Genomic DNA, 27,240 nt, shown 5'->3' with positions numbered 1-27,240 from the left:
GTTCAACTGCACTCTCTCCCTATTCCTCGCCTCGCTATCACGTGGCACCGGCAACAAACCAGAGATGACGACTCTGTCTGTCCTGGCTTTTAACTTCCAGCCTAACTCCCTAAACTTGTTTATTACCTCCACACCCCTTTTCCTACATATGTCGTTGGTATCAATATGCACCACGACTTCTGGCTGCTCCCCCTCCCCCTTAAGGATCCTGAAGACACGATCCGAGACATCCCTGGCCCTGGCACCCGGGAGGCAACATACCTTCCGGGAGTCTCGCTCGCGACCACAGAATCTCCTATCTATTCCCCTAACCATTGAATCTCCTACAACTATCGCTTTTCTATTCTCCCCCCTTCCCTTCTGAGCCCCAGAGCCAGACTCAGTGCCAGAGACCTGGCCGCTAGGGCCTTCCACCGGTAGGTCATCCCCCCCAACAGCATCCAAAACGGTATACTTGTTTTGAAGGGGAACGGCCACGAGGGATCCCTGCACTGTCTGCCTGTTTGTTTTTTTCCCCCTGACGGGCACCCAGCTATTCTTGTCCTGTACCTTGGGTGTGGTTACCTCCCTGTAACTCTTCTCAATCACCCCCTCTGCCTCCCGGATGATCCGAAGTTCATCCATCTTCAGCTCCAGTTCCCTAACACGGTCTTTGAGGAGCTGAAGTTGGGTGCACTTCCCGCAGGTATAGTCAGTGGGGACACCGGTGGTATCCCTCACAACCCACATCCTACAGGAGGAGCATGCAACTGTCCTAGCCTCCATCCCCTCTTACCTGACAGAATACAGCTGCCCTGTGGACTAACTAGATCTCTGCCCTCCGACTCTGCTCCCAGTCAGCTACACTTCCTGTAAACTCCTGGCTCTCTTCTCACTCTTTGCGGAAATATCGGAAACAAAATGAAAGGAGCACCTTACTCCCTCCTCACCTAACTCCCGCGGTCACCAAAGTCTTACTATAGCACTCAAAATGCACCAAATTCAGCACTCAGTGCAAAAAACTTCTTCAATGTGTTTTCTAATATTGCAAACTGGTTTCATGTCAGGTCACAAAGTGCAAACAAGCAAACCCTGGAGTAGAGGAAATATGGATAAATTACTGGGTTTAACTGATCTGATCATGAACGCTGATGGGCTATAAAAGGTCGATAAGAATCATTTTCGTCTCCCAGACCACAGGACATTTTTTCTGAAAATTACAGATTTATGTTCTACAATTGGCTCAATATATGATTCTAATTTTCACCCAGGGGAAATAGGTTGGAGTTGGCAACATCATTAAAGCAAAAGGGGGAGCGGGATAACTGCAGGGCAGAGACTGGGATCCGGAATGTTGTCCAGGTCTTGCTGCTTTTGGACATGGATTACTTCAAGATCACTGGAGTCGCGAATGGTGCTGAACACTGTGCAGTCAGCAAGCATCCCTACTCCGTCCTCAACGTCACAGACTCTGAGAGTCTGAGAGTCATACAGCAGAGAAAGGTCCCTTCAGCCCACCACATCCGCACCGGTCAAAAACACCCACCGAACTCTCCTCATCCCATTTCCCAGCACTGGGCCCATAGCCGTGTCTGCCCTGGCATCGCAGGCGCACATCGAAATACTTCTGAAATGTTCTGAGGGTCTCTGCCTCCACCCCCCTTTCAGGCAGCGAGTTCCAGACTCCCACCCCCCTCTGGGGGAAAGGGTTTTCCCTCACATCCCCTCTAAACCTCCTGCCCCTCACCTTAAATCTCTGCCCCCTGGTCAATGATCCCTCCACCAAGGGGAAAGGTTTCTTCCTGTCGACTCTCTGTGCCCCTCATAATTTTATACATCTCAATCCTGTCCCCCCTCAGTCTCCTCTGCTCCAAGGAAAACAACCCTAGCCTATCTAATCTCTCTTAGAACATAGTACATTACAGCGCAGTACAGGCCCTTCGGCCCTCGATGTTGCGCTGACCTGTGAAACCACTCTAAAGCCCATCTACACTATTCTCTTATCATCCATCTGTCTATCCAATGACCATTTGAATGCCCTTAGTGTTGGCGAGTCTACTACTGTTGCAGGCAGGGCATTCCACACCCTTACTACTCTCTGAGTAAAGAACCTACCTCCGACATCTGTCTCATATCTATCTCCCCTCAATTTAAAGCTATGTTCCCTCGTGCTAGACATCACCATCCGAGGAAAAAGGCTCTCACTGTCCACCCTATCCAATCCTCTGATCATCTTGTCTGCCTCAATTAAGTCACCTCTGAACCTTCTTCTCTCTAACGAAAACAGCCTCAAGTCCCTCAGCCTTTCCTCATAAGATCTTCCCTCCATACCAGGCAACATTCTGGTAAATCTCCTCTGCACCCTTTCCAATGCTTCCACGTCCTTCCTATAATGCGGCGACCAGAATTGCACGCAATACTCCAAATGTGGCCAAAAACTCTCCAGCCCGGACAACATCCTGGTAAATCTCCTCTGCACCCTTTCCAGTGGCTATCACATCCCTCCTATAATGTGGATTCCAGAACCACACACAATACTCTCGCTGTGGCCTAACCAATGTTTTATACAGTTCCAGCATAACCTCCCTGCTCTGATGTTCTATGTTTCGTTGAATAAAGGTAAGTATCCCATCGGCCTTCTTAACCACTGTATCCACCGGCTCTGCTACCTTCAGGGACGGGTGTACATACACACCAAGATCCCTCTGATCCTCGGTGCTTCCCAGGGTCCTGCCGTTTATCCTGTATTCCTTTGCCTTGTTTGTCCTGCCCAAGTGCATCACCTCACACTTATCCAGATTGGATTCCATTTGCCACTGACCAGCCCGTCTATATCCTCCTGTAATCAAAGGCTATCCTCCTCACTATTTACCACCCCAACAACTTTCGTATCATCCACAAACTTACTGATCAACCCTCCTACATTCATGCCGGCACAGTATGGGCAGCACAGTAGAACAGTGGTTAGCACTGTTGCTTCACAGAGTCCCAGGTTCGATTCCCGGCTTGGGTCACTGTCTGTGCGGAGTCTGCACGTTCTCCCCGTGTGTGCGTGGGTTTCCTCCGGGTGCTCCGGTTTCCTCCCACAGTCCAAAGATGTGCAGGTTAGGTGGATTGGCCATGATAAATTGCCCTCAGTGTCAAAAAAGGATGGTGGGGATATTGGATTACGGGGATAGGGCGGAGTGTGGGCTTAGGGGCTAAGTGCCAGTGCAGACTCCTGCACTGTAAATTCTATGATTCTAAATCATTTAGATAAACAACAAACAGCAAGGACCCCAAAACTGATTCCTGCGGGACCCCACTGGACACAGGCTTCCTGTCAGAAAAACACCCCTCACCCATCACCCTCTGCTTCCTGCCACTCAGCCAATTCTGGATCCAATTTGCCAAATTTCCTTGCATCCCATGGGCTCTTACCTTCGCTGTCAGTCTCTCATGTGGAACCTTATCGAAAGCCTTGCTGAAGTCCAAGTGACTCCGTCAAATGCATTTCCCTCATCCACACACCTGGTCACCTCTGCGGGATAATGATTACCTGGATCAGGTCATTTTGTTCTGTATATTGCACAAACACATGAACAGGGCTAAGGCTGCCACCTTTAGTCCAGTAAACTGCCCAGTCCATCTCACATTTGGTATTTCCAAAATTTGAGCAATAAGTGAAGCAAGTTATTTCACACGGTTACCGGGCAGGAGAAACACATGTGGTCACCACTAACACAATGTTGCCATCAAGCATCCTGTCATATACAGCAATGCATGCTGACACAGCAATGCATGCCGGCACAGCAATGCATGCTGACACAGCAATGCATGCCGACACAGCAATGCATGCCGGCACAGCAATGCATGCCGGCACAGCAACGCATGCTGACACAGCAATGCATGCCGACACAGCAATGCATGCCGACACAAGCCGACACAGCAATGCATGCTGACACAGCAATGCATGCCGACACAAGCCGACACAGCAATGCATGCCGACACAGCAATGCATGCCGACACAGCAATGCATGCCGACACAAGCCGACACAGCAATGCATGCCGACACAGCAATGCATGCCGACACAGCAATGCATGCCGACACAGCAATGCATGCCGGCACAGCAATGCATGCTGACACAGCAATGCATGCCGAAACAGCAATGCATGCTGACAGAGCAATGCATGCCGACACAGCAATGCATGCTGACACAGCAATGCATGCCGACACAGCAATGCATGCCGACATAGCAATGCATGTTGACACAGCCAGATATGTCCACAACCTGTGAAAGAATAAAAAACAAATACTTTTCTGGTGAAATCTGCCTCAGGCAGTCCGACAAGGCAGATAAAGGAATCTGGGGAATTCTACAGCCCACTCGGGAGAAGCTCCACCTCAGAGAGCTGCTGGCAATCTGATTGGCCAGATGATCTGTGGTTCTAGCCGCCCCGGTGGTAGCAGGAGCCAATGCCGGGACCACAGGCAGCGCCCAGATTGCACGTCTTGGACCAAGAAAGTGTGGGGTTCTCAGTGTGGGGAGGGGGGCTGGGGCCTGGGGTGGATGTGGACAGGTGGGGGTTGTGGTGTTGATGGTGGGGCTAGGCGGGGAAGGCAGACCTTGGGGTGGGTGGGGAGAGTGTAGCCAATGAGAGGGGTGCCCCTCCCCATTTCCGACCCAAAGTCGAAGCAGATGATTTGCTGGACTTCACCCTTCCCTTCCCATCATTAAACTGAGACCATTAATTGGCCCCTGGGTATTTGAGGGCAGGTCACGGGGCTGAATGGAAGACCGTGGGGTCCTGGATAATGTTACTGTCCCCTCCCACCTGCCAACCCAGCAATGGGAGGTTGTTAAATTCTGTCTCTGGTAGCTCTCCCTTTGTCCCCGGGTGGCAATAGCATTAGCGGATATACTCATTTGGACTCCTGTACTTCCACATTGTGTGACTAAAGTTGAAGAAAACAGGAAGTTTGGGATGATGTGGATGCCAGGGAAGAACCACTTCATTAATATGAGTCTCTATGGTTAGCACACCTACCAAATGGCAATTTACACAGAAACAACTGGTGTAGCTGAGATCTTACACACAATCAAACTCTGGGCACAAGGTTTGAGATTGAACCCCAGTTCAAACTTGAGCAGACGGTTAATTTTTCAGCTGACATGTCAGACCCAGCCTCCAGCTGCTTTAAGAAATCTTCACCTCCACCCCCACACCCCGGCCCCACCCCCACACCCCGGCCCCACACCCACACCCCGGCCCCACACCCACACCCCGGCCCCACCCCCACACCCCAGCCCCACCCCCACACCCCGGCCCCACCCCCACACCCCGGCCCCACCCCCACACCCCGGCCCCACCCCCACACCCCGGCCCCACACCCACACCCCAGCCCCACCCCACACCCCGGCCCCACCCCCACACCCCGGCCCCACCCCCACACCCCGGCCCCACCCCCACACCCCGGCCCCACCCCCACACCCCAGCCCCACCCCACACCCCAGCCCCACCCCACACCCCGGCCCCACCCCCACACCCCGGCCCCACCCCCACACCCCGGCCCCACCCCACACCCCAGCCCCACCCCACACCCCGGCCCCACCCCCACACCCCAGCCCCACCCCACACCCCAGCCCCACCCCACACCCCGGCCCCACCCCCACACCCCAGCCACACCCCCACACCCCGGCCCCACCCCCACACCCCGGCCCCACCCCCACACCCCGGCCCCACCCCCACACCCCGGCCCCACCCCCACACCCCAGCCCCACCCCACACCCCGGCCCCACCCCCACACCCCGGCCCCACCCCCACACCCCGGCCCCACCCCCACACCCCGGCCCCACCCCCACACCCCGGCCCCACCCCCACACCCCGGCCATCACCTTTCCAATATAATAGTGATGCTTCTTCAAAAGTAACCTTTTGGCTGTGAAACACTTTGGGACGATCTGAGGAAATAAATTAATTTTTTCTTATCCAATTCAGTAGAAACTACAAGTCAAAGAATGAAGATGATTCCCAGTGACAGACCTCCTGATGGTAGCAGTTCAAGAAGGCACCCTCATCACCTGCTTCTCAATGGGCAGTTACTGATGGACAATAAATCGGTCATGTCAGTAATACCCACATATTGGGAAAGAATTAAAAAAACAGAAATCCAAAAACATTTTGGATGAGGTTTGCAGCATCTAAAACCAATGCATCAAATGTCTGCAACGGGCATCACGGAAGTGAAATTGATCCTCACCAGCCTGCGGAATATCTCAGTCAATTCGTGGCTTCATCAAGCATTGGCTTAGTCCCATTTCTGGTAATTCAACCATTTGCTACTTACTGTTCACTGAAACACTGATTACACTCCAATATTATTTCATTGACTGTACACCACTGGTAAACATTCTGAGGTTATAATACACGATGTATATATTTAAATATATACATTTAAATACATTTACATATCAAGTTGTAAATATTTTTATTTGAAAACTCATTTACAATATGTGGCCATCGCTGGTCAGGCCAGCATTTATTGCCCATCCCTAGTTGCCCTTCAGAAGGTGGTGGTGAGCTACCTTCTTGAACCGCTGTAGTCTTTGAGGTGTAGGTACACCCACTGTGCTGTTAGGGAGGGAGGGAGTTCCAGAATTTTGACAGCAAAGGAACGGCGATATATTTCCAAATCAGGATGGTGAGTGACTTGGAGGGGAACCTTCAGGTGGTGGGGTTCTTAGGTATCTGCTGCTCTTGTCCGAGATTAAATGAAATGATAATCGCTTATTGTCACAAATAGACTTCAAATGAAGTTACTGTGAAAAGCCCCTAGTCGCCACATTCCGGCGCCTGTTCGGGGAGGCTGGTACGGGAATTGAACCGTGCTGCTGGCCTGCCTTGGTCTGCTTTCAAAGCCAGCGGAGATGGAGTGATCATGGGTTTGGAAGGTGCTGCAGAAGGAACCTTGGTGAGTTACTGCAGTGCATCTTGTGGATGGGACACACGGCTGCCACTGTGCATCGGTGGTGGAAGGTTTGAATGTTTGTGGATGGGGTACCAATGAAGCGGGGCTGCTTTGTCCTTAGATGGTGTTGAGCTTCTTGAGTGTTGTTGGAGCTGCACTGATTCAGGCAAGTGGAGAGTATTCCATCACACTCCTAACTTGTGCCTTGTAGATGGTGAACAGGATTTGGGGGGTCAGGAGGTGAGTTACTCACCGCAGGGTTCACAGCCTTCAACCTGCTCTCCAGGATATTGATGTGAATGCAATCAGAAATCTAAAAGAATGTTGAGTGCAAATGAAACAAGCAGCTGATTCACTGCGAGCATAATTTGCACAACTGGAGAAGATATTAGCCCCAAAGTTTTCAATATATTTCAGAGATGAAACTGATGTCTCAATCCGCTTCACTTTTGAAGTCATTGTGCAGTCACTGTTCTCATGAAAAATCCATCAGCAAGTTGTGCAAGACAAGGTCCTATAAACAGCACTGTGATAGCGTCTTTCTTTTCGAGAACTTATTGAGGAATACCACATTAGTGACTTTAATTCAAAAGCCCTTAATTGGCTATATATAGGGGCTGGTTTAGCACAGGGCTAAATAGCTGGCTAAATAGGCCAGCAGCACGGTTCAATTCCCGTACCAGCCTCCCCGAACAGGCGCCGAAATGTGGTGACTAGGGGCTTTTCACAGTAACTTCATTTGAAGCCTACTTGTGACAATAAGCGATTTTCATTTCATTTCATTTCACAAAGTGACTTTGGGATATCTGAGTTCAGGAAAAGGCGCTTCATAAAAGCAACTTTTTCTTTCCCTCTCCCAAAATAAATTTGAGGAGCATCTCTGTCAGATTGAGAGAAAATATAAGCCAGATCTGGGGCGTCATTCTCCGCCGGCGGGAGTCTCCGTTCGGCGCCTGGGGGTTTCCCGACGGCGTGGGGCTGCCCCACAATGGGAAACCCCGTTGACCGGCCGGTGTTACGGAGACTCCCGCCGGCCGGTCGGGGCAGAAATGTGGCGGGGCGGGGAGGAGAATTTCGCCCCTGGACAGAGACTAAAAACCAAAAGAAAAACAAGTGGTTTTCAGGAAACCTTCTTTGCTGCTTCCTTTCTTGTTAAAGTCAAAGCTGATTGAATTATGTTATTGTTCTGAAAACTTTGATTACGGAAAAAGTGATTCGATATTGTTTTGGTTCCTGCCATTGACGTGATTGTGTTTGAGCTGAGTGCTTCCTCTGTAAGCTACAGGACCTCATGAAGAAAATAACCTCTCTAATTCTGGAAGAAACACCGATTTGCACAATCAGAGGCAGAAATGCTGGTGTGAGTTTGATGCTCATTTCCCTCATCTTTCATTCTCACTCCACAGCATAAATATTCCCCACTTTCTCTGTTAGCTTTGACAAAGAGTCATTGGACTCCAAACGTTCGCTCTTTTCTCTCCCTACAGATGCTGCCAGACCTGCTGAGATTTTCCAGCATTTTCTATTTCGCTCATTGCCCTTAAATGTGTTTCTGGTGAAATTTAGCCAGTTACTGTCCAGGATTCAGGATCAAACAGACCGTCTCGTGCATGTGGCCGTTGGACAGAGTGACAGTGGCCAGTTTGTTCCTTCACTTCCCTTTGAGTCAATGCTACATTGCAGAAGGAGAGCATTCAGACCATCGTGCTCAGGCTAGCTCTTTAGAAAACTTTAGAAAACTTTCCAAACATTCCCACAGAACCAAATATCCACCCCCTCGAACCTGCAAAACTTTCATTTCATACATTTAATCAATTCCTTTTTGAAAATTGCTGTTGAATTGGTTTCATCAGCTATTCAGGCAGCGCATTCCAGTTCACAGTAACTCGCTGCCTAAAATAAAAGATCTGATCCTCCGCGAGTTGTTTTGGTTTCCAACGCTCCTGCTTGGAGAAGCAGTTTACTTGAATCCCTCAGTTTTGAAAACTTCCTGTTGTTTACGTGGAGATTTTCAAGCTCCCAATCTCGTGCAGAATGTTGGATGTGAATGTACAACCACCAGTTTCATTGCCTGTTTCTGCATTGACTCTAACAGCGTTACAACCAACTAATCTACCTAACAGTCGTGAAAGCTCCCTCACTGAGCAATTCTCAATCAGATCATCCATTTCCAAAACAGGTTTATTAACGTACGAAATAGGAGGAGGAGGTCACTCGACCCCTCCACCATTCCATACATTAATGGATGATATGATTGTGTTGAGTCTATAAAATAATGAGGGGCATAGATAAGGTAGATAGTCAACATCTTTTCCCAAAGGTAGGGGAGTCTAAAACTAGAGGGCATAGGTTTAAGGTGAGAGGGGAGAGATTCAGAAGGGCCCAGAGGGGCAATTTCTTCACTCAGAGGGTAGTGAGTGTCTGGAATGGGCTGCCAGAGGTAGTAGTAGAGGCGGGTACAATTGTGTCTTTTAAAAAGCATTTAGATAGTTACATGGGTAAGATGGGTATAGAGGGTTATGGGCCAAGTGCGGGCAACTGGGACTAGCTTAATGGTAAAAACTGGGCGGCATGGACTGGTTGGGCCGAAGGGCCTGTTTCCATGCTGTAAACCTCTATGATTCTTCTATGATTCTATGAGTCCCACATTCCATTGTTAGAAAGTAGAGATAATTTAAATAATTATTTATATTGTGTGTTTGCAAAATTGTACCATTTTAAGTTTAAGCTTATTTTGTGTTTCTGCATTTGTGTTGAAAGGGTTAAAAGTTCAGTTAGCTTCATGTTGAACAAAGGTACCTGCATGTGTATCATTCGGTTTCACTTTAAAGCTTGCTCACATTGTAATTGAGATTTAACGACATAAAAACAATGACAGATTTTTTTAAAACGAAGCAGTTGCTCACTGTAAGGACTCGTCTTGTTGATTCCCTTATTTCTTTTATTTTGTCGCTATTGTTGTCATGAAATGCAGACATGCAGATAATGATATACAGACAGGTACAGACAGGCAGCTAATGAACACAGAGAACAGGACATACCAAAGAGCAGGCAGGACACTCAGGGGTGGTATCTCAAACAAAGAACAAAGAAATGTACAGCACAGGAACAGGCCCTTCGGCCCTCCAAGCCCGTGTCGACCATACTGCCCGACTAAACTACAATCTTCTACACTTCCTGGGTCCGTATCCTTCTATTCCCATCCTATTCATATATTTGTCAAGATGCCCCTTAAATGTCCCTATCGTCCCTGCTTCCACTACCTCCTCCGGTAGTGAGTTCCAGGCACCCACTACCCTCTGCGTAAAAAACTTGCCTCGTACATCTACTCTAAACCTTGCCCCTCTCACCTTAAACCTATGCCCCCTAGTAATTGACCCCTCTACCCTGGGGAAAAGCCTCTGACTATCCACTCTGTCTATGCCCCTCATAATTTTGTATACCTCTATCAGGTCGCCCCTCAACCTCCTTCGTTCCAGTGAGAACAAACCGAGTTTATTCAATCGCTCCTCATAGCTTATGCCCTCCATACCAGGCAACATTCTGGTAAATCTCTTCTGCACCCTCTCTAAAGCCTCCACATCCTTCTGGTAGTGTGGCGACCAGAATTGAACACTATACTCCAAGTGTGGCCTAACTAAGGTTCTATACAGCTGCAACATGACTTGCCAATTCTTATACTCAATGCCCCGGCCAATGAAGGCAAGCATGCCGTATGCCTTCTTGACTACCTTCTCCACCTGTGTTGCCCCTTTCAATGACCTGTGGACCTGTACTCCTAGATCTCTTTGACTTTCAATACTCTTGAGGGTTCTACCATTCACTGTATATTCCCTACCTGCATTAGCCCTTCCAAAATGCATTACCTCACATTTGTCCGGATTAAACTCCATCTGCCATCTCTCCGCCCAAGTCTCCAGACAATCTAAATCCTGCTGTATCCTCAGACAGTCTCACTATAAAAGGCACGAGTCACTCCGCCTCTTTCCACTGATGAACGTCTACAGAGTGAGTCAGGGTGTATGTACAGTATCACACCTCCAGCACGTGGCTAAGAGCTAGTCTGGTTCAGTCAGACAGAGTAACCACACTTAGGTTAGCAGAGAGTCGAACTCATAGAGAACTGTGCTAACTGTGCTACTGGTTCAATAAATCAGATTGAACTAACTTCAAGGTCTGGAGTATCTTTTGGTTAAAGCTGCATCCAGTTGCAGCCTGCGTTATCCCAGAGTACATAACACAACATGCTACCAGGAGACTGCTTAATCTAGGTGGTTTATCTCAGTCCGTTCCTTGACGACCAGCAAATGTATCCCGGCACCATTGGGAAGATTCAGGCTCCTCACCAGCTCAGGACCTCCGGCAATCAGTGCCAACTGGCGGACATTCAAGCAAAGGTTTCTGCTGTACATCGCAGCTTCAGACCTCGTGGGTGCATCTGAGGCAAGAAAGATCAACAGCGGGTGATCAAGCCATTGAACTCTTCACCTTGTTTAACTTCACCGAAGGCCAGGGCAAGACAAAGTTTCAGACCATCCTGGACAAGTTTGATAGTCACTGCGAAGTGGACACCAATGAAATCTTCGAGCGCTACATATTCAAACAGCATCTACAAGATAAAGATTAATCTTTCAACTCTTTCTTAACTAATCTCCGCCTGCTAGCGCTATCCTGCAACTTTGGTGATATTGACTCCATGATCAGAGACCAATCGTTTTTGGAGTTCACTCTGATCCTCTAAGAGAGCAGCTACTGAAAATCAAGCACATGACCCTGCCAGTCGCGATTGAAACATGTACAGTGCATGAGCACGCCAAAACTCGCTATGCCCAGTACAAATCGGCTGAAAATGAGAAACTTGCCTCCCAGGAGGCAGAGAGTGTGCAGGTCATCTCCCGGAAGCAGCGCCTCAGCATTGATGAAAACGGCCATTTCGCGTACTTTTCCCGGCACCCCACGCATGCGCGATGCGAACGGGCTAACGAAGCAGCCAACACCCGCACTGCGCATGTGCGACGACGCGCGGAGCCTCAGGACGCCGACGTCACGACGTGCCCGAACTGTGGCACCACCCACTTAAAGAAACACTGCCCTGCCAGAGGCGGGCGATGTTTAAACTGCGGGAAGCCCGGACACTGTGCAGCCTTGTGCAGGTCTGCACCACCAGTCAGGGGCCAGCGCTCCCAATTCCGACGACGGCGCGTTCAGAGTGTGCAACAACGATTACAGGATTCTGATCCTGGCAACACAACATATCCAGAGGAAGAATGCCTGGACTCCGCCTACTGTGTGGACATCATTACCAAATGTGAATATGCCACATCCAACTCATCACAAATTCAATCCATCCTCACTGTGGATTCTGCGGACGACACTTCCAGCCATACACTTGCCCAACCTGGATCACCTCCCGGTGCTGCAGAAGGTGCAGCAGCTCCGAAACCAGCGAAAGCAGGGCTATGATGCTCATGCCACCGATTTGCCCGTGTTATCCCCGGCAGACACTGTCAGGATCAAGATACCGGATGGTGGCTGGTCTGCTCCAGCTGTCGTTGTTCGACAGGCTGTTCCCCGCTCGTATGTTGTACGTATGGTTGATGGTTCTGTTGTGCAATGTAACAGACGGGCACTGCGCAAAGTTGCCTGCCCGCAACTGCTTTCTTCGCTGTTTCCGTCCGTTGTTTTGCCACCTCCTGATACCTCGAACTACGAGGCCACCAGTCAGGCTTCCATCCCAAGACACCGTCGTCCCCACCACCACCGCTCCGGCGGTCGACAAGGATCAGCCGCAAGCCCCAGAGACTGGACTTAGGAACATTTATTTTGTTTGCTCTGTTTTCTCAAATTGGACAGCTGTCTTCACATGTAAATATGTTCACATACGCCGCTTGTAAATATGTTAATATATGCCACCACATGTAAGTACGTTCCCATACGCCAACAAAACATTAAAAAAAGGGGAGATGTCATGATATGCAGACATGCAGATAATGATATACAGATAGGCACAGACAGGCAACTAATTAAGACACAGAGGACAGGACATGACTAATGAGCAGGTAGGACACTCAGGGGTGGTATCTCACTATAAAAGGCACGATGCACTCACACTCTGCCTCTTTCCAACTGATGAACATCTGCAGAGTGAGTCAGGGTGTATGTACAGTATCACACCTCCAGCATGTGGCTAAGAGCTAGTTTGGTTCAGTCAGGCAGAGTAACCACACTTAGGTTAGTAGAGAGTCGAACTCATAGAGAACTGTGCCAACTGTGCTACTGGTTCAATAAATCAGATTGAACTAACTTCAAGGTCTGGAGTATCTTTTGGTTAAAGCTGCATCCAGTTGCAGCCCGTGTTATCACAGAGTACATAACACAACAATTGTTTTTGGTCCATGGATATTTCATGGACATAATAAGTCGAGCAGAGGAAGTGAGGAACTCAAAAGTTGTAAAATAGTCCACTGTGCAATCGAGTTTTAGTTTTCGAACAGGAGAACTCAGGCTTCCTGGCACCTGAGGGATTGGAGGGATTTGGTTTAATTGGTTGGCTGACGGGCAATGGATTGGCCAAGGATCGTATTCTGCCTGGCAACAGACAGCGATAGGCCCAAACGTTTTGGGTGCTGCTGTTGTCTGATCATCCTTTCCTCCTGAAAGAAATGACATAACTTTGTACACAGGAGAGCTGGGTTGTCTGGGTTGTGACTACTGCTTCTGGCTGAAATGAACAATGGCCTATTGCTCTGCTCGACAACGTGTGTTCGATCTTTTCTCCACAACTGGATGTAAATCAATTTTGTGATTTGAATACACAATTCTCCTGCCCAATAGGCGCGATCCAACGGCCCGAAAGGAAGCAGGCTGGTGTGCCTGGACCAGCCTATCCTGTGTTTGGGCTGGGGGCTGGGGGAAGGGGGGGGGGTCGGGGCTTGTTTTGGGAGCCTCAGAGATCAGGGCGCAATTTCTAAATGGTGTCCCGACCTCAAGGGATGTGTAACGGGGAGTCCCGGCGAGCGGAGCCCCTCATTGCAATACGAGGCTATGTGAGGCCTTGCCCGCACGTTTCCTGTTCACTTCTTTTATTGAACACAAGTCGCGTTGAATAGTCACGTGTTTCCCGGCACTCCGAGAACCACGCGGCTGAACTCCCTCGCTCGGAGACACTGGGCAGGATTCTGCCGTAATCGGCGGGGCGGGCAACTCTCTGGCGGGAAGGTGCGGTGTGAACCACTCCGGTCTCGGGCCGTCCCAAAGGTGCGGATTCCTCTTCACCTTCAGGGGCTAAGCCAGCCCCGGAGTGGTTTGCGCCGTGCCGGCCGGCGGGGAAGGGGCCAAGGCGGACCACTACAGCCGCCGGTGCGGAAAAATAGAGGGCCCTACAGAACAGGCCCGCCCGCAGATCGGTGGGCCCCGATCGTGGGCCAGGCCACCGTGGGGGCACCTCCCGGGGCCAGAGCCCCCCGCACTCGCCCGAGGACCCCGGAGGCCGCCCGCGCCGCCAGGTCCCGCCGGTAAGTACCTACTCTAATTTACGCTGGTGGGACTGGCAAAAAACGGGCGGCCACTCTGCCCATCGCGGGCCGGAGAATCGCCGGGGGGCCACTGCCAGCGGCCACCGACCGGCGTGGCGCGATTCTCCCCCACCCCCACCAAATCCCCGGTGCCGGAGAATTCGGCAGCTGGCGGGGGCGGGATTCATGCCGCCCCCCCCCCCCATTGATTCTCCGACCTGGCGGGGGATCGGAGAATCCCGGCCTTTGTTCCCATTTGGGAGAATCGTGCCCATTGTTTGAGAACTCCACAAACTGAGATTATCGCTGGTAAAAACATTTGGGTTGTGCTCAGACACGACCGAGACATCCTCCAACTGTGAACTGATTATTCAGCTGAGGCTGAAGTGCCATCGACTGGTTTTAACAGTCAAGAAAGCCCAGTGTTGTCCAACATGTTAATCACACTGGTGCAGGCCCCGCTCCGTTTCCAATTCGCAAACTGCTGGCAAGGTGCACAATGCAAAACTTAAACTTCTCACTGTTGTTTTAAAACTGCCTCCATTGCCTTGCCCTCCCGCTCTCTCCCTGTAACCCACCCCCATTTCCCCATCTCCTCACATCCCCCTGCAACCCACCCCCCGAACGCCCTCTCTCCCTGCAACCCACCCCCATTTCCCCACCTCCCCCCCACCCCACGCCCCTGCAAACCACCCCATCCCCACCCCCCCTGCAAACCACCCCATCCCCACACCTCACCTCCCCATCCCCACCCCCCGCCCCCCCTGCAACCCACTTTCCCATCCCCATCTCTCTCTAACTGTGAGTTCAACAACTTCCTGACATTTCAACCGTATCTCCAAGCTGAACTCTTGTCCATTCTGACGGGGGTCCTCCAATCTTGGTTTCAGTTATCGAAACCGACAGCAAGTCAGAGACAGGAAACAAACCGATATTCAGAGACAGAATCTGGGTTCATAGAATCATAGAATTTACAGTGCAGAAGGAGGTCTTTCAGCCCGTCAAGTCTGCATCGACCCTTGGAAAGAGCACCCCAATTAAGCCCACACTTCCAACCTATCCCCTTAACCCAGTAACTCCACCCATTTGGGCACTAAGGGAAATTTATCACGGCCAAGTCACCTAACCTGCACATCTTTGGACTGTGGGGGAAACCGGAGCACCCGGAGGAAACCCACCCACACACGGGGAGGATGGGCAGACTCCGCACAGACAGTGACCCGAGCCGGGAATCGAACCTGGGACCCTGGAGCTGTGAAGCAACAGTGCTAACCACTGTGCTACCGTGTTGCCTCTTGTTGTTTCCCAAGTCGCTGACACCTGAAAGTCAGAGTCCTCCTGCTGTTAACCATTCCCAACATTTTCTGTTTCTGTTTCAGATTTTCAGTACCTGCACAGTTTTATTTTTGTTCATTTGAATATGGTGCAGACACAGAGACAAAATCCTCCAATCAATCAATTTCTTAGAAAATGCAAAAAGAAGCAGAAAGGAAGCTGGAGCCTATTTTGCAATAAGTGGGAAATCCTCCCTCCCCTAAAGCAAAACTCCAGGAGATTGTGGGAAGGTGCAAATTCTTCCAATCCCTGCCAACATTAAATTTATCAGGCAGTGCGGTGGCTCAGTGGGTTAGCCCTGCTGCCTCACGGCGCCGAAGTCCCAGGTTCGATCCCGGCTCTGGGTCACTGTCCGTGTGGAGTTTGCACATTCTCCCCGTGTTTGCGTGGGTTTCGCCCCCACAACCCAAAGATGTGCCGGGAGGTGGATTGGCCACGCTAAATTGCCCCATAATTGGAAAAAAATGAAATGGGTATTCAAAATTAATTTTATAAAGCATTAAATTTATCAATGATCAATTGAAATTCATCCAACCTCAGAATCTCACCCCTTCCCTTCTGAAAGTCCGGAAGGAAACAATTTACTTTGTCAGGAAATTCAGAATTTATTGGCACAGAAAGTGCATTGTGAAATATTACTAATATTCACATTGGCCTACGGTATCCTCTACCCCTGGGACTTTGGCAAGGATCACACCAACTATGCATCATTTCCACAGAGATCCCATTGATAGATTCAGTTGAAGATCAGTGACCAATAGCCACGGGAAAAGGGATGTGAGAATTCTGGGGCTGGATTCTCAGATTTTGAAGCGATGTCCAGAGGAAGGGTCTGGTCGTACGACCAAAAAGTCGGTTCCGCCCCCGCACGGATGCTCTACACTGTGGGGGGCTAGCAGCATGGCACGTAAAGCCCGGCTTTACCTGCAGTTACAGATGGGGGATTGCCGGGTCCATGGCGGCGCATGTGGAGGGCGGTGACGTGCAGCAGCACCGTACAGCGTGGCGCCGGCCTCGCGCAGACCCTGCCTGCCAGGTAGTGCCCCCCGTTAACATTCCTCGCCACCGCTGAACCACCAGTCCCCCCAGCCCCCGCCGTAGCTCCCCCCCGACTGTGGCGGCTCTGGACACAGTCCGCCACCACCATGCGAGGTCCCCGGAAACTGAGAGCAGGCGTGCCCTACGCTGTCGGCAAGTCGGCCCATCGGGAGGGGAGCATCGGGGGAGGGTCTTCCGGTGACGTCCTGAGGCCGTCCCAATGCCGTGCGGCGCACTCAGCGATGACACAATTTCTCAGGGGCGGAGCGTCCGAAAACCGGCACCGCCCCCGATTTCAGCATAAAAACCGATTCTCTGGCCAATCGCCAAACGCAATTTTGACGTCGGGAATCGGAGAATCCAGCCCTGAAATCCAGCGAGTCCGTTAACTGGGAGGTGGAGGGTTGGATGGGAAGGTGGTCTGTGATTTTGTTTGAGTGAGGGAAGATGGTGACAGTTGGAGGGATTTGTATTGTGCCCAAGATTGAATGAGGGGGGTAGGTATTAAAAAAATGATGACTCGAAGTGATGAAGGTGATGGTTTCAACAGGCGTTCGGGCAGAGCGAGGCAATAATGTGCAGATGGAGCAAATTTAAATAAAACCTCACCTGGCTACATCCTAACTTGTAGCATCCTGTTCGATAGAGGGAGATAGGCCCCCTTACCCCCCCCCACCCACTGATCCCCCCTCCCTTACCCCCCCCCACTAACCTCCCCTTCCCTTACCCCTCTCCCTTGCCCCCCCACTGACCTCCCCCCCACTAACCTCCCTCTCCCTTACCCCCCCCACTAACGTCCCCTTCCCTTACCCCCCCACTGACCTCCCCCTCACTAATCTCCCCCCTCACTAATCTCCCCCGTCACTCATCTCTCCCCTCACTAATCTCCTCCTTCGCAAATCTCACCCCTCACTAACCTCTGCCTCCCCACCCCTTACCCCCCCACTAACCTCCCCCTCCCTTACCTCCCCCTCCCTTACCCCCTCCCTGACCTGCCCCTCCCTTACCCCCTCCCTGACCTCCCCCTCCTCCACCCCCTCACTAATCTCCCCCTCACTAATCTCCCCCCTCACTAACTACCTCCCCCACCCCTTACCCCCCTCACTAACCTCCCCCCTCACTAATCTCCCCCCTCCCTGACTTCCCCCTCCCTTACCCCCCACTGACCTCCACCCTCTCTTACCCCCCACTGACCTCCGCCCTCCCTTACCCCCCTCACTGACAGCGAACAGTGACCAACTCTTTGAAGTACAAAATGAACGGCTACCATTTGCAATCAACCCTCTTATCGAAATGTGATCTTCTCGAGGTACAAGAATTCCATCAAATCGTCGCCTGTCTCCAACTTAGCTATATCCGTTGCCGTGCCAACAGTGATGCAAATACCAGAACATCTGCCCTGCCCCCATCCTCAGCTCTGATTAGTCCAGCGACAATATACAGTGACTAACGCACAGGGCTCGAAGTCAATATTCAGGATTGTCGATAAGGTGAAGCTAACGGACCCCAATTGCCACCGGTTTGGGACAGGAGCAGAACCTGTGTGTGTGGTGAGGACGCCCTCTCGAGCACTGCCACACTGATCCTCAACCTCCTCGAAGATTCTACTCATCCTGGCCCTGTTGAGGTGCATCCTAAACACCACCGTTGCTGCAGCAACCTCAGCCTCACACAGGATGATGTAACATTCACCTACGAAGGGACTCACTCTGCACCTCCTCCTCCAAAATGGGTTCCAGCTCCTCCGCCCACCTGGCCTTTACCTCATCCACTGAAACCTGCTCCTCTCCCATAATCTGCCTGTGAATCCCAGCTGTGCTGCCCTCCTCTGACCCCGCAGAGAATCCTTTCCAGCAAGGAGCATCCACTCTCGCTGGCTCACATAAGTGACTCCGACAGATTGGGGCCACTGTGATATCACCCTCAAAGCTGACAGAGTCACTGCCACATTTTCAACATGGAGACAAACACCGGATTCACAGAATACTTCACCAGCGGAAAAAGCAAGGACGCCATCACCAGGACCTTCACACCCGTTCCTCCACATGATCCAGACTCTACCCATACCCTCCTGCCACCTTAGCTGATGAGCGATCGGCTGGCTGGCCTTCTCCCCATACTTACAGACTGTGGTGGTATGTATTAGGGGTATTACGGTACCCTGTGATGCCGAGAGGCTATTGGTGGATAGACGCTGGGTCCCGATTGGATCAGCCGCCTACTGGCTCCACCCAATAAGGCGGAGTATAAGAGCCCGGGTTCTCCCAGCAGCTGCATTCTGTAACTGTGCTGCTGGGGAACAAGTTTGCGTAATAAAGCCATCGATTGACTCCATCACTTCTCGTCTCATGAGTGATTGATCGCTACACAGACTACCCCCTTTAAACGCCGCAGCTGTCCCACCACCTGACCTATGGACAGTGGGTCAAACTGCAGCATTTGCAGCTTCTTTCGATGTGTTAAAAGCTCTGGCGTTGGGTCACTCGAATATTCCCTATCCACACCCAAACGTTCATCTCCTGACACTCCTGCATGTTCGTCCTGTTCTTATGTGACTTGTATGAGATGACCTGCCCCCTAATCACCGCTTTTAATGCCTCCCACACTGTAATGTGGTGATGCCGGCGATCAAGACCTTGGATCCGGATCTTCAGAGCACCCTACGTGCTCTCATCCCACCTACTCCCCGCATTGGAGATCTCTACTGCCTCCCGAAAATACATAAGGCCAACACACCAGGCCGCCCTATCGTTTCAGGCAATGGGACCCTGTGTGAGAACCTCTCTGGCTACATCGAGGGCATCTTGAAACCCATCGTACAAGGTACACCCAACTTCTGTCGCGACACGACGGACTTCCTACAGAAACTCAGCACCCATGGACCAGTTGAACCAGGAACATTCCTCGTCACAATGGACGTCTCGGCACTCTGCACCAGCATCCCCCATGACGACGGCATTGCTGCAACAGCCTCAGTACTCAACACCGACAACTGCCAATCTCCAGACGCAATTCTGCAACTCATCCGCTTCATTCTGGATCACAACGTCTTCACCTTCGACAACAAGTTCTTCATCCAGACGCACGGAACAGCCATGGGGACCAAATTCACACCCCAATACGCCAACATCTTCATGCACAAGTTTGAACAGGACCTACTCACCGCACAGAACCTTCAACCGACGTTATACACCAGATACATCGATGACATTTTTTTCCTTTGGACCCACGGCGAAGAATCACTGAAACGGCTACACGATGACATCAATAAGTTCCATCCAATCATCAGACTCACCATGGACTACTCGCCAAAATCAGTTGCATTCTTGGACACACTCGTCTCCATCAAGGACGGTCACCTCTGCACTTCGCTTTACCGCAAACCCACAGATAACCTCATGATGCTCCACTTCTCCAGCTTCCACCCTAAACACATTAAAGAAGCCATCCCCTATGGACAAGCTCTCCGTATACACAGGATCTGCTCAGACGAGGAGGAGCGTAACAGACATCTACAGACGTTGAAAGATGCCCTCATACGAACGGGATATGCCGCTCGACTCATCGATCGACAGTTCCAACGCGCCACAGCAAAAAACCGCACCGACCTCCTCAGAAGACAAACATTGGACACAACCGACAGAATACCTTTCGTCGTCCAGTACTTTCCCGGAGCAGAGAAACTACGACATCTTCTTCACAGCCTTCAACACGTCATCGATGATGATGAACATCTTGCCAAGGTCATCCCCACACCCCCACTACTTGCCGTCAAACAACCGCGCAACCTCAAACAAACCATTGTTTGCAGCAAACTACCCAGCCTTCAGAACAGTGACCACGACACCACACAACCCTGCCATGGCAATCTCTGCAAGACGTGCCAGATCATCGACATGGATACCACTATTACACGTGAGAACACTACCCACCAGGTACGCGGTACATACTCGTGCGACTCGGCCAACGTTGTCTACCTCATACGCTGCAGGAAAGGATGTCCCGAAGCGTGGTACATTGGCGAGACCATGCAGACGCTGCGACAACGAATGAACGGACATCGCGCGACAATCACCAGGCAGGAATGTTTCCTTCCAGTCGGGGAACACTTCAGCAGTCAAGGGCATTCAGCCTCTGATCTCCGGGTAAGCGTTCTCCAAGGCGGCCTTCAGGACGCGCGACAACGCAGAATCGCCGAGCAGAAGCTTATAGCCAAGTTCCGCACACATGAGTGCGGCCTCAACTGGGACCTGGGAATCATGTTGCATTACATTCATCCCCCACCATCTGGCCTGCAAAATCCTACCAACTGTCCTGGCTTGATGCAATTCACACCTCTTTAACCTGGGGTTACCCCATCTCTGGATCTGTAAAGATTTAATCACCTGCTAATGCTCGCATTCCAAACATTGTCTGGCATCTTTGAATCTGTCTATATATATGTTTCTGGAGCATACCTCTTCAATCACCTGAGGAAGGAGCAGCGCTCCGAAAGCTAGTGACATCGAAACAAACCTGTTGGACTTTAACCTGGTGTTGTAAGGCTTCTTACAGTCCCACACTGTAGACAGTTCGCATTCCATTAAATTCAGGTTTGCGGATGACGCAAAGATTGGCCGAATGGTTAACAGTGAGGTTGAGTGTCTTGGGTTACAGGAAGATATTGAAAGGTGAAAAGTGTGAGCTGATGCACTTTGGAAGAAAAAATGTGACAAGGAAATATTCAATGAATGTTCTGACCCTGGGAAGTTCTGAAGAACAAAGGGACCTTAGAGTGTTTGTCCATAGATCTCTGAAGGCAGAAGGGCAGTCTGATAGGGTGGTGAAAAAGGCAGATGGGACACTGGCTTTTATTAACTGGGGCATAAATTACAAAAGCAGGGAGGTCATGTTGGAGTTGTATAGAACTTTGGTGAGGCCACAGCTGGAGCACAACTGGTCGCCACATTATAGGAAGGATGTGATTTCACTGGAGGGGATGCAGAGGAGATTCACCAGGATGTTGCTGGGATGGAACATTTAAGTTATGAAGAGAGGTTGGACAGGGTTGGGTTGTTTTCGCTGGAACAGAGAAGTCTGAGGGGTGAGATGATTGACCTCCAACCACCACAACCATCTTCCTTTGTGCCGGGTATGACTCCAACCAGCGGAGAGTTTTCCCCCTGATTCCCATTGACTCCAGTTTAGCTCAGGCTCCTTGATGCCGCACTCGGTCAAATACTGTCTTGATGTCAAGGACAGTCACTGTCACCTCACCTCATGTTTGAACCAAGGAAATCAGGAGCTGAATGACCCTGGTGGCACCCCTGTGCTTTCTCTACAAGATGCACTATAACAAGTCATCAAGGTTTCTTAATCAACCACTTCCAAACCCGTGACCTCTACCACCTAAAATAACAAGGGCAGCAGGTGCATGGAAATGCCACCACCTGCAAGTTCCCCTTCAAGTCACACACAATCCTGACTAAGAAATATATCGCCATTCTTTCACTGTCACTGGTTCTTAATCTTGGAATTCCCTCCCTAACAGCACAGTGGGTGTACCTACACCACAAGGACTGCAGTGGTTCAGGAAGCAAGCTCACCACCACCTTCTGAAGGGCAGTTAGGGGTGGGTCAATAAATGCTGGCCTAACCAGTGAAGCCCACATGCCGTGAATGTATAAAAAAGTCACTATATAAATGCAAGTTGTTGACTAAGACATTACACAAAAAGATTCCCTCTTTAACTCAACTTGGAGTGACAGATTGAGGCATTGCGCGAGTAAACTTCATCTCACGTTACAGAGGGCAAGGACTGAAAGGGTGGTTTTTGTTTTATGGACATTGTGCTGGGAATAATTTTGTCCATTGGCATGTTGACATGTGGAGTTACAGCTAAAACAGTGATAGAAAGTCACTCTCTGCTCACCACATGAAGCCATTATGAAAGAAATCTGCAAAGTCTCAATCCAGCTCCTGCCTGGCACCAATCGACCGTCTAACAAAGCTAACATTTGTGTGAATGAAATTAAATGAATAATGTTTTGTAATGTTTTATTGATGCTTAAATAATCAAAAACCCCGCAAATAACATCTTGAGATTTGGAAAAAGGCAGCTCCAGACAGACTGTTTTTGGGTTAAATTGTTCAATAGTCTGTGAGCCATGTGTGAATTTTTAAAAATTAGTTTTAAAAAGCTGGCCACCCGGAGCGATGTTTGAAAGATGAAGGGACTGTGACTGAGTCAGTTCCTGCCTGGACAACATTCAAACACTTTGTTAACATTCAGCCATGTTTTAAAAAGCTGTAAATACTCGAGAGCTAACTATTGCAGAGCTGTACTGAACTCTCACATCCCATTCAGCAGAAACCTTCAAGATATGGGTGTCATGCACAAGGCAGGTATTTAATTGCTTTTGAGAAGGTGGCCATGGGCCTTACTCCTGACCGGCTGCACTTCATGTGGTGTTTGCACATCCACAGAGCTGTTAGGGAAGGAGCTCCAGGGTTTTATCCCAGTGTCAGTGAAGGAACAATGATATAATTCCGAGTCAGGCTGTTGTATGATTGAGGGGTGTGGAGCTCTTCAACAGCAGCTTCCAAATGCATGGTTTCCAACGCCAGGAAGAGCAGTCTACCAACTTGAAAATACCCCATTTATCCCTATTCTCTGATTCCTGTCTGTAAACCAATCCACTGTCCTTGACGCCATGAGCCCTTTCCTGGAGTATTAACCTTTTGTCTGACAGCTTATTGAATGCCTTCGGAAATCCAGGTTGGCAGTTTGTGAACAGGGAAGTGCCTCATGGATTAGTCCTGGGGTCTCAGTTATTTACAGTCCATATTAATGACTTCGCTGTTTTTCATCTAAGTTTATTGGTGATATAAAGTTGGGTGGGAATGAACTATGAGGACAAAGCGACACTGCAAAGAGATACAGTATTAAACATGTTATGTAAGTGGGCAACAAGGTGGAAGATGGAACAGAATGGAAAGAGGAAAGTGAGTCATTTAAATAAATAAAAATAAAATAAATAATCGCTTATTGTCACAAGTAGGCTTCAATGAAGTTACTGTGAAAAGCCCCTAGTCGCCACATTCCGGGGAGGCCGGTACGGGAATTGAACCCACGCTGCTGGCATTACAAGCCAGCTGCTTAGCCCACTGTGCTAAACCAGTCCCTCATTTTGATCAGAAGAAAAGAAAAGCAGAATATTGTTTTAAATGTGTGAAACTTGTAAGTTTTCATGTTCAGCGGACTCAACAAGGAATACAGAAAGTTAGTATTCAGGTTCAGCAAGTAACCAGGAAGGCAATTGGAATGTTGGCTTTACTGTAAGTGGGTTGGAGAGACAGAAATAAAGATGACTTGTGACAATTGGAGGGGGTTTTGGGGAGATCACATCTGGAGCTGGGTGAGATTTTTCACACAACCCACCAGGTGTTTTGTGGGCAGAGGTAGCTTGCCATTGGCTGGTGTTGGGATCTTCCAGTCTGACTGTTGTCAATGAGGTTTCCCCTTGTGGCCAGAAAACCTGTGACAGGGAAGATCACCAAAAACACTGGCCATTGGGTACAGTTTTGGCCTCCACATTCAAGAAATGTTGGAGGCCGTACAGCGAAGGTTGAATAAATTCTACTCAGTTCTGTTGACTGGTCAATGGACTCGAAATATTGGCCGTGATCTACGGCGGGATATTCTGGTTCCCCGCCAGCACATGGGTTTCCCAGTGACAGCCTCAGCATAATTTCAGCAACTCCGCAGACTCCTTCAACCAAATGGGTTGTGTCGTTATAAAATGCATAACTACTTTTTAAAAAATTCATTAATGGGATGTGTGCTTGGGGCCAGGAATCACTTCCCACCCCAATGCCCTTGAGAAGGTGGTGCTGGGCTACCTTCCTGAACTTCTGCAGTCTATATAACGTGTAGGTACACCCACAATGCTGTTAGGAAGGGAGTTCCAGGATTTTGACCCAGTGACAGTGAAGGGGTTGTTGTATATTTCTGAGTCAGGATGGTGAGTGCCTTGGGAAGGGATCTTCCAGGTGCAGGCCAGATGGCCTACTCCTGCTCCTAGTTCTTATGTTCTTATATATCTATATTGTATATCTCAGAGTGCAGCGTAAGAGGAATGTCAGTGATGAATTCAGTTCTGTTAATGGGGTAATCGCAGCAGTATTTATATCCACAGTGAAGTAAACAAACTTTCAGAGATGTGTCACATTCCGAAACTGAGGGACCAACACAACAGATGGAATTGATTACAAACATCAAAGGCAGCATTTCAGGCTGACTCCAATTAATCTTTGTCAATTATCTGAAGGGTTAAAAATAGGTATTTATAAATCAAATGTTCAATCCAATCTGAAAACCACTATGAAGAATGCTGGAGGGAGCAGCAGCAGCTAATTGCCCATTTTCTGAAATAGCTGAGGGCACCAGAGAAGGAGGCCAGTCAGCCCTGGAAACTATTTCACGGTTCAGCTAAATTCGGCCCAGACCGATACTCAAGATTATTAGCAGCACATCAACCCAGACATCTACAGTTTAATCGGCTATCCCCGGGAACAATTGCAACATATTAGCAATTGAATACCGGGCCAGACCTGTCGGCGCCTGCAGTGGCCGAAACAAAGACAGGTGAGCGACCACCCCCCGATCGAGGAATCGCCCCATTATTGGAGCATATCGAACCCAGTGATTGGGAACAAGTCCAATCACTTGGGACTCAGGGTCAAGGGCCGCCCCGAGAGGCGGGAAGCCCCTGGGCCCTATAAAGTGAGGGGCCAAGTTCAGATCGCTCTCTCTCTCCCTTCTTCACCTGCTCGCAGCCTTCGCAAGAACCTTCAGCAAAGAACCGTAAGATTGACTCCAGCGATCGCTGCCCGATAAAGACTCCTAGCCATCGACCCGTATCAGCCTTTTGAATCCCGCGGGCCAGATCCGATTCGATAAGCCATTCATTTCCCTGACCTGACCTGCCAGTAGTGGTAAGTTTCGATATAGATGGTAGGATTATTGTGTAAGCATTAGTTGTTGTATATAATAAATGACCGTTGATTTCAATCTTACTAAGTGGTGTGCTGACTTATTAATCATAACTCGAGCTTGAACCACGTGACGGTATCAGAAAGATACCTGGCGACTCGTGAGCAAAGGTGACATAATCAGAGCTAATAAACTAAGGCTAAAAAGAGCAACATAATTGGCGACTCCGCCGGGACCCGACATAGAAGTGGAAAACCACTCCGGGAGAACCCCAACAATTTGAATAGAATCCAATCGGAAACAAAAACAAAACAAAAACCACAAGTGTTCAAGCAGTTCTGGTGAATAATTCACAATTCGGAAGTGTGTGTATGCATGCGTAACTAACAGGGTTAGAAGGTAAAACTGATAGATTTTTGTTGCGTCAAAACTGTCGGAAGTCTGTATTTTCGGAAATTAGCGCAAGCCGTACCCGCATCTACGACACTACCTTAGCCCCCTGATCCAAATTTGAACGTAGTGAGCAGATAAGAGAGATGGCCATGCAGGCAATGCAACGCCTCATGAACCCCGAAGAATTTGCGGTCGCACTGATCAGCAGCGTTAGAGCGGGACAGTGTCCCATTTGGGAAGTGGAAATTCGCAAATTTCTGCAGGGCAAAGGGTGGCCCGTGTGGAGCGGTTTCTGTAATAACGACGACTCAGGTCCCGGAAGTATAGGGCATACTTGGTGGGAGAACCTGAGTGAGATCCATAAAAAGAGCTTAGCAAAAGCGTGCAAGCCGATGGCAATCGTGTCCTGCATGGCACAATCGCGAGGCACAGAGCAGGTCGTCAGGACGCTCCGAAAAGAAATAGAAGACATACACCGTATGAGTAAAATCGATGTATGCGAGATGGAAAAAGAGAACCTGGAATTGAAAAGGCAGTTAGAAGCCAAGGACGAAGAGGTGGCTGACGCCAAACGGGGTCACCAGTCTTGTCTGGCGCATTTAAGCAGTTTTCAATCCCAGTATGCGAAGGCTTATCAGGTCACGCAGCGTGCCGTCCTGGTTAAGAAAGAGACAGAGAAGCAGGTGGAGACACTACAGAAGCAATGTAATGATCTCAAGGCAGCCTTGAGAGCGCTCCACGCTGCAACCACGGAACAAAGGCAGAGTACCTTAGACCATGCAAAGTGCCGAAAGCAAATTGCAGACCTGCAATCAATGCTTTCTGTCCAAAAGGGATTTCAAGACACCTTTGGGGAAAGTTTAGAACAGGAAGACGGCCCTGATTGGAAAGAACTGCAAGAGACAGCGCAGAGATATGTTCAGGGAGCATGTGCGCAGGGAAAGCCCCAAAGGAGGAGAGCACCCCCACCCCCCACACAGCAGGTAATACAGGCTCCCATGAACCCTGTAAAAACCCACCGCACCGCCACAGCAGACGAGGCGGAGGTCTTATATTCC

General features: G+C 49.9%; 1 protein-coding gene across 4 annotated transcripts in view; it reads right to left on the bottom strand.

The window, feature by feature from the left end:
- arap3 (ArfGAP with RhoGAP domain, ankyrin repeat and PH domain 3) overlaps positions 1–27,240 on the bottom strand; it is an 806,627-nt gene that overhangs the window by 706,174 nt on the left and 73,213 nt on the right. Inside the window, exon 2 of one of the 4 annotated variants that reach the window (XM_072512821.1) lies at positions 3,400–3,499. The exons of the other annotated variants lie outside the window; for them this stretch is intronic. The gene's annotated coding sequence lies outside the window, so the exon portion shown is untranslated. The remainder of the gene's footprint in view (positions 1–3,399; positions 3,500–27,240) is intronic. 4 annotated transcript variants of the gene reach the window in all.

This window comes from Scyliorhinus torazame, chromosome 7 (genome assembly GCF_047496885.1).
Source record: "Scyliorhinus torazame isolate Kashiwa2021f chromosome 7, sScyTor2.1, whole genome shotgun sequence".
NCBI lineage: Eukaryota > Metazoa > Chordata > Chondrichthyes > Carcharhiniformes > Scyliorhinidae > Scyliorhinus > Scyliorhinus torazame.
The sequence above is the reverse complement of the archived record's forward strand: the minus strand, read 5'-3'. Positions and strand labels throughout refer to the sequence as shown.